This window comes from Leucoraja erinacea, unplaced genomic scaffold, assembly GCF_028641065.1.
Source record: "Leucoraja erinacea ecotype New England unplaced genomic scaffold, Leri_hhj_1 Leri_273S, whole genome shotgun sequence".
Classification (NCBI taxonomy): Eukaryota; Metazoa; Chordata; class Chondrichthyes; order Rajiformes; family Rajidae; genus Leucoraja; species Leucoraja erinaceus.
The window spans coordinates 76572-91861 of record NW_026576174.1 but is presented as its reverse complement, the minus strand read 5'-3'; the positions used below and the strand labels follow the sequence as shown (position 1 = coordinate 91861).

The 15290-nt window shown below is 46.6% G+C and overlaps 1 protein-coding gene across 1 annotated transcript in view; it reads right to left on the bottom strand.

The window, feature by feature from the left end:
• Window positions 1–389, bottom strand: part of LOC129693383 (NACHT, LRR and PYD domains-containing protein 3-like) — a 45166-nt gene extending 44777 nt beyond the window's left edge. The window contains exon 1 of the mRNA XM_055630216.1: window positions 337–389. The gene's annotated coding sequence lies outside the window, so the exon portion shown is untranslated. The remainder of the gene's footprint in view (window positions 1–336) is intronic.
• Between the last annotated feature and the right edge of the window lie 14901 nt (window positions 390–15290).

Sequence of the window (15290 nt, the reverse complement as noted above, 5' to 3'; positions counted from 1 at the left end):
GGTTCAACATCTGACGCCCCAAATTCATTATAAATAATTACCGTGAACGTTGCGCCATTTAGTAACTGAAACAAACTCCAACGTTTACTTTACAAAGGTATAGATCTGTGTCATTGTGCAACATGAACCTCCACCAACACATCCAATGACACAACACAGCAGCAGCAGCTGTTGCTGAACATTTCAGCTTCAAACTATCACTGGGACACATTTAGTCACAATAATAACTTCAATGTCCCCACAGACAAGAGCGAATCACATTCAATGGGGGAATGTAACACAAGTCTCTCCCCAGGATTACACCCGTCCACTGGGGAGCGGCAGGAAAATACTCACCGATGGCGATCTGCTGTCGCCGCTCCCAGGGCCCTGAGTCTCCCCGGCCGGACAGTGGGGTCTCTCCGCTCCGCTCCTCTCCTCTCCGCGCCCTGTCCCCGGGCCTGGACACAACCCGCCGCCGCCCGTTGCCCCGGAGACGCAGCGCAGAGGCCTCAGCCCGGAAATGACGTCACGGCCTCTGAATGTGAGCAGCAGCAAATATCTTATAGCGAAGCAAGATGGATTACTCTCACGCAAACATCAGATTCAGATTCAGATTCAGATTCAGATTCAGATTCAATTTTAATTGTCATTGTCAGTGTACAGTACAGAGACAACGAAATGCATTTAGCAAACATAGCAAACGATTTGAATAAAAAATAATAAGTGTGGGGGGGGGGGGGGGGGGGGGTGATTGGCAGTCACCGAGGTACGTTGTTGAGTAGAGTGACAGCCGCCGGAAAGAAGCTGTTCCTCGACCTGCTGGTTCGGCAACGGAGAGACCTGTAGCGCCTCCCGGATGGTAGGAGGGTAAACAGTCCATGGTTGGGGTGAGAGCAGTCCTTGGCGATGCTGAGCGCCCTCCGCAGACAGCGCTTGCTTTGGACAGACTCAATGGAGGGGAGCGGGGAACCGGTGATGCGTTGGGCAATTTTCACCACCCTCTGCAATGCCTTCTGGTCGGAGACAGAGCAGTTGCCATACCATACTGTGATGCAGTTGGTAAGGATGCTCTCGATGGTGCAGCGGTAGAAGTTCACCAGGATCTGAGGAGACAGATGGACCTTCTTCAGTCTCCTCAGGAAGAAGAGACGCTGATGAGCCTTCTTGATCAGAGTAGAGGTATTGTGGGTCCAAGAGAGGTCATCGGAGATGTTGACTCCCAGGAACCTGAAGCTAGAAACACATTCCACCTCCGAGGTACGCTCATGGGCGGATTCATGGGTGATTATAGGACACATTTTAGCAACCTGACTCCGCCATCTTGTTCCGCCATCTTGTTCCGCTTTCTTGCTCCCGCCTTCTTGCTTCCGGCCAAAGATTGGATCCGCAGCGGGAGAAGGAGTGCGGGGGCCCGGGGCAGCGGGGAGAGAGAGTCCGCAGCGAGGAGAAGGAGTGCGGGGCCCGGGGCAGCGGGGAGAGAGAGTCCGGGGCCCGGGGCAGCGGGGAGAGAGAGTCCGGGGCAGCGGGGAGAGGGAGTGCGGGGCCCGGGGCAGAGGGGAGAGAGAGTGCGGGGCCCGGGGCGGCGGAGAGAGAGAGTCCGGGGCAGCGGGGAGAGGGAGTGCGGGGTCCGGGGCAGCGAGGAGAGGGAGTGCGGGGCCCGGGGCAGCGGGGAGAGAGAGTGCGGGGTCCGGGGCAGCGGGGAGAGAGAGTGCGGGGGAGAGCGGGGAGAAGGAGTGCGGGGCCCGGGGCAGCGAGGGGAGAGAGAGAGAGTGCGGGGTCCGGGGCAGCGGGGAGAGAGAGTGCCCCAAGCCAATGTTTCTTATTTAATGTCCCTTGTCTAGTCTGAAATAAAGTTCATTATTGGATTAGAAGAAATATAATTGTGTGTGTGTTATATACATTTATATAATTTTCATGTATGTGTGTTTATAAACATTTTATTCCTTAACAAGAATCAACAGAATTATGAACTAACAGAATTATGAATCTAACCCTATAATCACGCACAAAAAGTCCCCCCCCCTGTCAATCTTTGCTGTCAATCACCCTGCGAGTCGGGTCGGTTCCGGTTACTACAAAATCAACTCAAACACTGTTTGTGAGCCATTTAAAAAGAAATGATTTAAAAAACATTAAAAAAGACAATTACCAGAATCAAATTTTATTCTTGACAAGAAGTTTGAACTGACAGATTTATGAATCTGACCCACACAAACTGTTGCCCCGCAACATTGATTACAGTGCGAGTCGGGTCGGGTTAGGTAGGCTCAGGTTGCTAAAATGGGCGTGGAAAAATGCCCATGATCCCCTCCATAGCGTACTACACGTCAGTCCATTGCATGTAGCAGGAGTAGCCTATCTTGCTTCACTATAAGATCTTTGAGCAGCAGTGAGCAAAGATCCTAGAGGACCAAGATAGACCACTCCTCCGAAATCCAATGGGCTGGCGTGTAGTACGTGACGGAACGTCACGGCCGCCATTTTTCAATGCGACACGCGACTTCCGGTATGCCACCCGCTGTGATCCAAAGCAAAGATTATAGAGCTCCGCTATAATCTTTGATCCAAAGCAAAGATCCTCGAGTATCTTGTAGCGGGAACAGCCCCCTCCTTTGCGTAGTTTCCCTTGCATTGTATTGCTTTAACACACACTGCACAAAATTAAATTTAACGTATACATATTTTATATATTTATATGAATGTGTGTCTGTGTGTGAGAGGCAAGTTAGAGATAATTAAGTTTATTCTCATGGATCAGAAGCAACTTTGATTTAAATAATCACTATTAATTTATTTGTCTTGTAAGATTATATACATAAACCATAAAGGCAATTATATATATAATTTTACTTCGGAGTCACGTGAGTGATTCCGTGAAGAAGCCCGCCCCAGGACGCATTGCGGCATTACGTTTCAGCAATGCAAAGCGGCAGCCGGGAGTCAGGGCTCCCGAAGAAACGAGAGAGAATCTAAGTTTAGGTAAGTACTTACCTTTACTTTTACAGCCCCTTTGCGTCTGCTTGTTTCCCGCAGGGCGTGCAAGCGGCCCCCTTGGACTCTGGTAGGAGTTTCCCGTTCGAGGGAGGGGAGGAAAGACGCTACCAGGGAGAGAGAGCGCCGGCGGACCATGAATGGGAGCTGTGCCGGTGCCGGTAAAATCTCCCCAGGGGCTACATTTGACAGCGCAGGAGACGGCGCTAGCGCTCTGTTGGGGGTTCCCCTTAGTCCTCGCTCGCTCTCCACGCACTGTCCAGGTGAGGCAGGCAGGCAGGCGGGCGGGAGGAGGCTTCCGACATTTACGGAGCCGTTAGGGGAACCCACTGTGCAGAGCTGGCGTGGAGTACGCTGCAGCCCGAGTGCAGGTGAGCAGCAGCCCGAGTACAGGGAGAGCGAGGTCCGCTAATCAGCGGCCCGCTCCCGACACTGCTCCAAGCCCGTCAGCATCAGCTGCGGGCTGAGGGGGGAAATATGCTGCACCTGCCCGCTCTAGAGAGAGTCAGGGCAGCAACAGGCGGTAGGACCGCTTAGCGGGCGGTCCGCAAACCCGACATCGGGACCGAGCCAGCCCGCTAGCACCTGAGCAGCGGGCTGGATGTGTGGAAAACCCGGCGGTGGAGCAACATCGGACTGGGACGTCTCTCCACCCAGGAGGGGGAGAGACAGCCGCCTGAGCTGCAGGAGCGGCTCTTGGGCATAGGAAAGGTGAGTTTGCAGTTGTGTTTTATTACAGATTTCAGGAACACAACGCAAAAAACTCGCAAAGAGAAACTGCCCCGCTCCAACTCTACCAGCGGGGCAGCAACCGGCGGCAGCGTCGCTCGCAGAGCGTTTTTCGCTATCCCCGAGACCGAGCCAAGCCAGTCTCGCCATAGCCTACACGGCGGACTGGGAAAGCGGACAGGAAGCCAAACGGCCGGTCGTCTCCGACTCGTCGGGGAGGGGGGAAATGTCCACCCCAAAGCGGGGGAGAGACAGCCGCCTAAGCTGCATCCAGCAGCTATTGGAGGGGATGGTCTACCGAGAGCAGCAGCGCTCTCGGACAGACAGGACAGGCGCCCCCTCCATGGTGCTGAGTCCGGCACCTCCCTTTGCGACCTCGGACCAGGAATGGGAGGTTAGCATCGGTGACCAGGGGCAGGCTGGTCTGAGTATGGGGCAGGCGGAAGGAGCCGAAAGAGAGCAGGGTGTGCAGGAAGAGCTGCTAGGGGTTGTAAGCCGATTCGTCGCTACCCCACGGGTTGGAGCACCACTGGAGCCAAGGATGGCTGCCAGTATAAACCATCTCTCCAACAAACCACTGCAGGAGAAGGTGCTCGCCCAAGTGCTTGAGGAGCACACAGCCCCGAATAATTGTGACGCTCTCAAGGCCAAGAGCCTCAATCCTCAAATATGGGGCAACGTGGGGCGACCGATTCGGACACAGGAGGTCAAACTCCAGCGCATTCTTCGCCTCCTCACGGCGGCTATAACAGCCTATGCGCGGGGTGTCGAGACCGTAGATGACATCTCACCAACAGGATGTCCTGGCACTCATGTGCACGACACAATATGAGCTGAATAACCTGAGAAGCGACAACATCAGGCCGGCCCTCAATCCTAAATTTGCAGGATTATGCAAAACTCCATCAGTAGAGACCGACTCATTTTTTATTTGGGAAGGACTTGAACAAACAGCTCAAAGAGATGGAGGAGGCGTCTAAGACCTTTAGCCTCATGAGGGCACCACCGGCAGCGAACATACCAAAGCTCTTCATTCCACCCAGGCGGCAGCACACCACTGTATCTACCAGTCGGCGTCCCGAATATGCGACTGGTCAAAGCTTGGGGCCGCACTATCCCCAGAAACCTTTTTAGGTCAGGGCCTGCAGCGGACCCCCTGGAAAATGCGCCTCCCCCCAACATCGCCAGCACATCGACAGGGAAGAACACTCAAAAAAAAAAAACACAACCCCGCCAATAACCATGGAGGTAGGTGGGTCTGGTTCCTACCAGCAAATAGAGCGCTTTCTTGGACTATCTTGGCTTTCATATTAATTCAGTCCACGTAACTTTAATGTTGCCAAGAGACAACATAGTTGAATTGGCACAAACAAAGAACAAATTAATGGTCAAACTACCAACTACTCGACAAATAACAGAGTAATTGGGGGAAAATGGTACCATTTTCTGTCTACATGATTCAGATGTTAGTATCAAAATCAACATATAGGTTGTCATTGAGCATCTCATGAAGTTACCCACTGAAATAATATCAGAAAGACAGTGGTGGGGTTACCACTTATACTGGGGCTCGGGTGAAAATTATGAGTTTAAGCACTTGCATGTATGGGTATAAATAAGACTACACTATGGAGGTGGCCTATATTAACCATATGGCAGCATAAAGTCGGTATCATATGACAAGTTGGTCAAAACAATTTGGCAATGGTATATCCATAGAGGTATTGGACTATCAACAACTTACCTGCCTGGTAAGCAAAATAAGGTGACAGACACCAGGTCACATAAAAGTAAGGACAACATCAATTAGATGTTTTCATATAAAGTTTAACAAAACTATCAAGCTATATGATGCAACAGATATTAATGCATTTTCATTGTCGCTGTACTGTACACTGACAATGATAATTAAAATGGAATGTGAAACTGATATCGATTATTTGCATTAACGCTATATCACCAGGTGTTTGGGGATCTCCTATGTATGTCGCGGGGGGAAACCAGACCCTGGGCCAGTGGAATCCTCATTAAAACATTTCTCTGGGACAGATAGTTCCAGCAGAAAGATCGTCAGCTATATATATTAACTTTTCTGGCCTATAGGTCATGTTGTCATTCAAGAATGTATTTATAATATTGATAGACAAATGCGTTCACGCAGCATTGGTGAAATTAATTTTATGTATTTTTCCCTTCTGCCTCACCAATCGAGAACAACGCACAGTACAAAAGGATTCTGCTTCAGGTATTTGATAGTACCTGACGGACTTACGCAGACCTTGTTTCACTTCACGCCATGATATGGTTGTTGGAACTTGGATGGTGTTTTTCCAGTACCCAGAATTATTAATATCGGAGCCGGGCACAAATCTACTGTGCCATGAGAAATAAGCTCCTGAGCTGCAGATTCTGCGCAAACCTCTGGGACTGGGATTGTTATACTGAATAATCGACACCATGTCAGCATCCTTTTGAACATCCACTGGCCTACAACACTTGTCCAGCATCAAGAGAAGTACTGCAAGGATAAAGGGGAAAAAACCTACTCATCCGAATCAGGTACTACGAACTGGAATTCCTGGAGAACCTTCATCATGATGAAGGATTCGGCTACAGTGCCATCAACACAGCTAGAATTGCCCTGCCTGTTCTTTTTCAAAACAGCTACAGGACAACAGGCCATGGGGTCACTGGCTGGTGGTAATGAAGGGTATTAAAACTCTAAACCTCTAGACAATGTACACCTATATATGGGATGTCACAGTGGTTAACCACACTTCAGGGGATCCCACCAGCCAGAGTCCAAAACCTGAACCTTCTATGCACTAAAACATATGTTAAAGGCACATGGAGCAGCACAGAGGGTCCAGTCACTACTCCTATTTCAACTGGACACCATGCTCACAGCTTCAGACCAGATCTCTATCATTTGTCCAGGGAATGGTCAAACCAGACCAGGAATACTTTATCCAGTCATAAAATCTGGGCTTACCCGCCAGAAAACACGGTAATGTACCAAGACCCTTTTTTACCTTACATAGACACAACCTAATTATGCGAGGGAGATGAAAAGCCTTGTGGGTTGGTTACAAAAAACCTTGTGGTCGGGTAACAAGCCTTTTTTGAAATGGCTCAAGCAGGTTAAAGCTCTTGGGATAAAACTAACATGTCAAAGTTGTCATCCCACAGGAGAAGCTTCCACGTCAACGGCAAAAGAATGGACGTACCTATAAACCACATCCTGGCTCCAGCAGAATAGTGGGGGTAAAACGTTCAGAGAGAAATAATTTATTATAAACTGTTGACAAAACCTGTTTTTCATTTGCAGGAAAGATTCCAATCTGCAGATATTCAGATTAGCCAAAGGGAGCATTAAATTTCTTCAGTGTCTATTGTAAAATACCATTGGGGTTTCTATAACAGAATCATTGGTTGGTTACGATACACACTTCCTCCCTCAAAGACTTCGGCAGTGAGTGTAGTAAAACTGTTACACGGTTTGAAATCACAGAGCTTTGAAATCTTCACGGAATCACTCACGTGACTCCGAAGTAAAATAGTAAGATTAAACGAGAACTTACCAGTTTGAAGTTTGATCTGTATTTTATGAGGAGTTACGATGAGGGATTACGTGCCCTCCGCTCCCACCCTCATTACATGGATCAAACTGATAATGGATGTCTCTTTGTTCTTTACTATGTTACTTCAAATACGTGTCTGTCTGTGATTCCACACCGCTGCTTTGAAGTTATGCCGCAATGCGTCCTGGGGCGGGCTTCTTCACTCACGTGACTCCGAAGTAAAATAGTAAGATTAAACGAGAACTTACCAGTTTGAAGTTTGATCTGTATTTTATGAGGAGTTACGATGAGGGATCTTAAGCAAAGCATAAAGGCAATTATATATATAATTATATAGTAATAATATATACATGCATATATATATATATTTATACACACATATATATACACATACATATATACACACATACATATATACACATACGTGCATACGTATACACATACATATGCACACATACAAATACACGCATACATATGGATACATTTATATGCATACATACACACATATACACATATATATACACACATATACATATACATGCATATATACACATACATGCATATATACACATACATATATATTTATACATATGATTAACATGTAGAGGAACCAACGAGAGAGCAGGCTATTTTAGACTGGGTATTGAGTAATGAGGAAGGGTTAGTTAGCAATCTTGTTGTACGTGCCCCCTTGGGCAAGAGTGACCATAATATGGTTGAGTTCTTCATTAGGCAGGCAGTGACTAGTGGGGTACCGCAAGGCTCAGTGCTGGGACCCCAGCTATTTACAATATATATTCATGATCTGGATGAGGGAATTGAAGGCAATATCTCCAAGTTTGCGGATGACACTAAGCTGGGGGGCAGTGTTAGCTGTGAGGAGGATGCTAGGAGACTGCAAGGTGACTTGGATAGGCTGGGTGAGTGGGCAAATGTTTGGCAGGTGCAGTATAATGTGGATAAATGTGAGGTTATCCATTTTGGTGGCAAAAACAGGAAAGCAGACTATTATCTAAATGGCGGCCGACTAGGAAAAGGGGAGATGCAGCGAGACCTGGGTGTCATGGTACACCAGTCATTGAAAGTAGGCATGCAGGTGCAGCAGGCAGTGAAGAAAGCGAATGGTATGTTAGCTTTCATAGCGAAAGGATTTGAGTATAGGAGCAGGGAGGTTCTACTGCAGTTGTACAGGGTCTTGGTGAGACCACACCTGGAGTATTACGTACAGTTTTGGTCTCCAAATCTGAGGAAGGACATTATTGCCATAGAGGGAGTGTAGAGAATGTTCACCAGACTGATTCCTGGGATGTCAGGACTGTCTTATGAAGAAATACTGGATAGACTTGGTTTATACTCTCTAGAATTTAGGAGATTGCGAGGGGATCTTATAGAAACTTACAAAATTCTTAAGGGGTTGGACAGGCTAGATGCAGGAAGATTGCTCCCGATGTTGGGGAAGTCCAGGACAAGGGGTCACAGCTTAAGGATAAGGGGGAAATCCTTTAAAACCGAGATGAGAAGAACCTTTTTCACACAGAGAGTGGTGAATCTCTGGAACTCTCTGCCGCAGAGGGTAGTCGAGGCCAGTTCATTGGCTATATTTAAGAGGGAGTTAGATGTGGCCCTTGTGGCTAAGGGGATAAGAGGGTATAGAGAGAAGGCAGGTACGGGATACTGAGTCGGATGATCAGCCATGATCATATTGAATGGCGGTGCAGGCTCGAAGGGCCGAATGGCCTACTCCTGCACCTAATTTCTATGTTTCTATGTTTCTATTATTTTCCAACGATCAATAGATTTACGATCAGTTCCTGTGGATTGGAGGATAGCTAATGCTATACCACTTTTCAAGAAAGGAGCGAGAGAGAAAACGGGGAATTACAGACCAGTTAGCCTGACTTTGGTGGTGTGAAAGATGCTGGAGTCAATTATTAAAGAGGTAATAATGGGGCATTTGGATAGCAGTAAAATGATTAGTCCAAGTCAACATGGATTTATGATTTCACAATGCATTCAAGCCTCTCCCATTTTAATGAGATGCATTCCTGGAATATGTAGGAAGTTTATTGTAACCTAGTGCTACTTGCCTGAACAATGGATGACATATCACTTAAATGCAATTGTTTTCAGTTGTGTGGAGAGACCTGTATATTGAAAATGCGTTTTGCCTCTAATATGTCAATTTACCTTAGATGTAGAAGAGCTTATTAAAATCTTCTTACAAAGACCATTAAGTATTTTCTTTCTATCCTCTTTTGGACCCAAGGCATAGCAGAGCTGCCAACTCTCACGTAGAGGTAAGGGAGGGAGAGGTGGAAGGGAGGGAGAGAGGGAAGGGAGGGAGATCGCGAAGAGAGAGGGGAGAGGAGAGAGAGAGAGAGAGAGGGAGAAGAGAGGGGGGGAGAGGGAGAGGGGGAGAGGGAGAAGGGAGGGAGAAGGGGAAAGGGGGGGGAAAGGGAGAAGGGGGGAGGGAGAAGGGGGACAGGGAGAAGGGGGGAGGGAGAGTGGAATGATAGCACATTATAACGCGCAGCCGTCCCATTCCGACCAAAGATTATAGAGCAGAGCTCCACTAGTATCTTTGATTGCGGCCGCCGCCACCGAACCCCCCGACCCACCATTGCACCCAAAGATGATAGAGCAGAGTTATATAATATTTGATTGCACCCTTCTTCACGGCGGGCTTGTGATCTTTGCTTGTGATGTCTTGACAATTCGAGGAATATAATGGGTAACAGCCGCCCATTCTCGGACTTGAATCTGAGCTCGAAAAATCTCCTGGTCACTGGACCTGATGTTTCCGCGGGCCATATTGTGGAGACCCCTTACAAGAACAAAACCAAAAACGTACAGAAGTGTTAAAATTGTCTTTATTATTATGGTAAGTAAAGAACTATTAAAAATAAGTCTAATAACTTTCTAATGTACCGACAAACCCAGTTTCCCAATGGCCGTTGATGGGAGAACAGAAAATAACATTTTCACGACAGAATATCGACTGAAAATAATAAAAATATTTTCTCACCTTTCTTTTTTATTGGGGAACCTAAAGAATGACAGGTCGGGTCGTTTAGATTTACGATTAGAATACTTGATAGCAGAGCAGTGAGTTGAAATTTAGATAAGGACGCCATGACAGTGTGGGGGAAGCCCAATAAATGCCTCAAAAAATGGCGTCGACGATCACACACGTCATACTACACATTTTTCGAGGAGTGGTCTATCTTGCTCCTCTAGGATCTTTGCTCTGGAGAGGCCGAGTCGGGAAGCTCCAACAACGCAGAGGCTCCACCAGCTGGTGCGGGGGAGCTGACATCACCCTGATGCAGGAGCTGATCGCCCGATGCAGAGGGTCCAATCAGCTATGGGGGTCAAGACTGCCCCATGAACGGAGGGTTTGAGGCCCCCGACTGCGGGAGAGCATAGAAGGGATGGGAATTGAACTTTTTTTCGCCTTCCATCACAGTGAGGAGTGTGGAGTCATTTATTTATTTATTTATTTGTGTATTTATTTATTTGTTTACTTATTTATTTATTTTATTTATTCCGAACAAGTAAAGACATTAATAGTAACAAAATCGATATTATCAAACAATTGGACATTACAATCAATATTTACAAGCAATGAAAAGAACAAAAAGCAAATTTCCAATGTCCAACTCTGTGTCTGTACAAGCTCGAAAAGGAGTGAGAAGAAGAATAACTTATTAAATCTCACCCCTTTTCCCCAACACTTCTACCATATTTAAAAATCAATTAATTAATAATAATAATACTACCCCAGGCAATTTCCCATAATACCTACAGACATATATATATAAATACAACTATTATACACATACAAACTTCATATATGAAGTAACTAAACATACGTAAACAATTGTAAAGCAATAGATAAACATTAACCCCCACTTGAAAATTATTTTTTTATATATCATTTAAAAATGATTCATTGCATTTCTTTAATTCCTCGTTCAATTTGTTCCACACTCCTACTCCACAAACCGAAATACAAAAGGTTTTTCTAGTCGTAATGTGGTGGATGTTTATGTTAAAATGTATTTTGTGTGTTCCTTTGCTTTTTATTTGTATGACTGACTTGGCAAATGAAATTCCTCTTACGTTGCAAAACATACTTGGCGAATAAAGTATTATTGTGATTGTGATTAACTGAAAAAAAGGAAAACAGTTTTAATTATAAAATGCAATTTTGGAAGATTTAAATGATTTATTACTGATTTTGTGCTGTAGATGGTGCACAACTTAATATTCTGTGACAATGGAACTGAGTGGATTTAATGAATGCACTGAGGTCTGGCAGTGTGAAAGCAAACATTGCAATTGCTGCATCATGGGGATGATCAGCCATGATCACATTGAATGGCAGTGCTGGCTCGAAGCACCAAATGGCCTCCTCCTGCACCTATTGTCTATTGTCTATAATCATGTTGATCTGCTTGGCCAACATGCAAAACAAAATGCTTCACTCTTTACACATAAGAATGAATAACCATTACTGAGGGCGAGAGGCGTGTGTGGAGAGAGGAGCTGAGTCACCAGTTCAGCTCGGAGACCCCTTCAACGGGCACATCATAAGGTTAGGAGCAGGATTAGGCCATTTAGCCCATCAAGTCTACTCTACCATTCAATCATGGCTGATCTATCTCTCTGTCCTAACCCCATTCTCCTACCTTCTCCACGTTACTTCTGACACCTGTACTAATCAAGAATCTATCTATCTCTGCCATAAAAATTATCCACTGACTTGGCCTCCACATCCTGTGGCAAAGAATTCCACAGATTCAACACACTATGACAAAAAAAATGTCTCCTCATCTCCTTCCTAAAAGAACGCCCTTTAATTTTGAGGCTATGACCTCTAGTCCTGAGACTCTCCCACTAATGGAAATATACTCTCCACATCCACTCCATCCAAGCCTTTCATAATTCTGTATGTTTCAATGAGGTCCCCCCCCTCCCCATTCGTCTAAACTCCAGCAGGTACAGGCGCAGTGCCGACAAATGTTCATCATAGGTTTATCTCCTCATCCCTGGGATCGTTCTTGTAAAACTCCTCTGGACCCTCTCCAGAGCCGGCACATCCTTCCTCATATACGGTGTCCAAATTTGATCACTATATTCTAAATGCGGCCTTACCAGCACCTTATAGAGCCTCAACATTACATCCCTGTTTTTGTATCCAAACCCTCTTGAAATAAATGCAAGCATTGAGTCTGCTTTCTTTACCACCGACACATGACTCAGTTTTGGTCGCCGGTTTGATTTCAGATTTACAGCATCTGTGGTCTTTATTTCAGATTTACAGCATCTGTGGGTCTTTATTTCAGATTTACAGCATCTGTGGGTCTTGATTTCAGATTTACAGCATCTGTGGGTTTGATTTCAGATTTACAGCATCCCCTGATGTCGCACTGGCCGCAGTGCGCATGTGCACAGTCTGGAAAGTCACCGGATGGGCGGCGCTCTCTACCTGTTGCAGCGGCAACGGCGGCGGGTTGTGTCCAGGCCCGGGGAGCGGGGAGCGGGGAGGAGAAACATAGAAACATAGAAATGAGGTGCAGGAGTAGGCCATTCGGCCCTTCGAGCCTGCACCGCCATTCAATATGATCATGGCTGATCATCCAACTCAGTATCCCGTACCTGCCTTCTCTATAGAGAGGATAGGGGAGGGGAGGGGAGGGGAGGGGTGGGGAGGGGAGGGGAGAGAGACCCCACTGTCTGGCCGGGGAGACTCGGGGCGACAGTAGATTGTCATCAGTGAGTATTTTCCCGCCGCTCCCCAGTGGACGGGTGTAATCTTGAGGAGAGACTTCAAAGGCATCAAAGGTATCAAAGGTATTTTATTGGTCACATTCACATACACTTAGGTGTAATGAAGTGAAATGCTTTTTGCCATTTTGCAGCACACAAAGAAAGAATACAGACATAACACCAATGAGAGTCTTAAACACAAGGAACACCCCCCCCCACAATGGTTCCCACCATGAGGGAAGGCACAAAGTCCAGTCCCCAACCCCAGTTCACCCATAGTCAGGCCTATTGAGGCCTCCACAGTTGCCTCTACGGCGGCCCGATGTTCTTGGCCATTCTCGCCGGGTGATGGTGCTCCGGCGTCGGGAGAGTCCTCACAGCGGCCTGGGAACCCTGGAACGGCCGCCTCCATACTGGAGGCCGCGGCTTCCGAAGCCGACAAGGCCGCGCCGGTTGGAGCTCCACAACTGGCGATCTCGTCGTGAGATCCCAGGCTCCCGGAGTAAAGTTCGGCGCCGCCGCCCACAGCTGACCGCTATGCAGTCTCGCAGCTCCGCGATGTTGTTCCCGGCGGTCTCAGCTCACCGGAGCTCCAGCGCGGCGACCCAGGCAAGGCATCGCCCGCTCCTCAATAGCGCTCCAGCGCTGTGCCGCCACCGAAGCCGAGGTTCTGGGCGGTCCCCGACAGGAAACGCCGCTCCAGGCCCGCTTGTGTTACATTTCCCCATTGAATGTGATTCGCTCTTGTCTGTGGGGACATTGAAGTTATTGTCGTCGTGAGTAAATGTGTCCCAGTGATAGTTTGAAGCTGAAATGTTCAGCAACAGCTGCTGCTGCTGTGTTGTGTCATTGGATGTGTTTGTGGAGATTCATATATCCATATAACCATATAACAATTACAGCACGGAAACAGGCCATCTCGACCCTTCTAGTCCGTGCCGAACACATATTCTCCCCTAGTCCCATACACCTGCGTTCAGACCATAACCCTCCATACCTTTCCCGTCCATATAACTATCCAATTTATTTTTAAATGATAAAAACGAACCTGCCTCCACAACCTTCACTGGAAGCTCATTCCACACAGCTACCACTCTCTGAGTAAAGAAGTTCTCCCTCATGTTACCCCTAAACTTCTGTCCCTTAATTCTCAAGTCATGTCCCCTTGTTTGAATCTTCCCTACTCTCAAAGGGAAAAGCTTTTCCACGTCAACTCTGTCTATCCCTCTCATCATTTTAAAAACCTCTATCAAGTCCCCCCTTAACCTTCTGCGCTCCAAAGAATAAAGCCCTAACTTGTTGCACAATGACACAGATCTATACATCTGTAAAGTAAACATTGGAGTTTGTTTCAGTTACTAAATGGCCCAACGCTCAGGGTAATTATTTATAATGAAATTGGGGCGTCAGATGTTGAACCTGTTATTCCAGTTTTCATTTATTTTTGGCCAGCAACTTCCTCTTGCCAGAGTAAAGGGGTGTTGCTCGTTTTTATCGCCCTCTGGTCACAGCGGAGAGAGTGATCCCAGGAGACGGTGCAGCAGAATGGTAACAAGAGGAAAATATACTCTGAGGATTTGTAGCATGGAAGGCATTTTGTACATATTTGAATAATGAAATGAGAACTAATGAGTTGTGACTGTCTGTCGGGTGTGTGAGTGGAAGTACGGCATTTGCATAAATCTATTGACCGGGATGACTCGTGACTTTTGCAACTTTTTGGGGGGCATGGAAATTTAAAGAAACATTGTTATTCCAGAAGATCTGAGGAATAAGATAAAATGCTGCCATGCTGGAAACACTCAGCAGATTGAGCAGCATTTGATTACAGTCCCAGTTCTGATAATGGATCATCTACCATTGCACTTTCCACTTTCAGTGTTTACTATTTTTATCAATAAAGGAAATGCACGTTGTCTTTATTACACTGTCGGAAAAATTGTAATGATTTGTGCTTGACCCGATCCCACACAACGGAAAGGTAACCAAATATGTTTGTTTTAGATGCTGGAGGTTAATTAAAGGTAGAGAGAGATCACCTGTCCACAGCTGGGATAGTTCAGGACCAGTAGTACCATTTAATGTAGAATTGTGATAATAGAGAATGTCTGCAAGATAGCAAAGGATTATCTCTGTTTGTTGAGGATGAATCAGTTGGAGAGCTGAGTGCTGAGAGGAACAGATGTTTGGTCAACAGTTCAGTAGTTTAATATGCAACTCCACAGTGAAATTCTT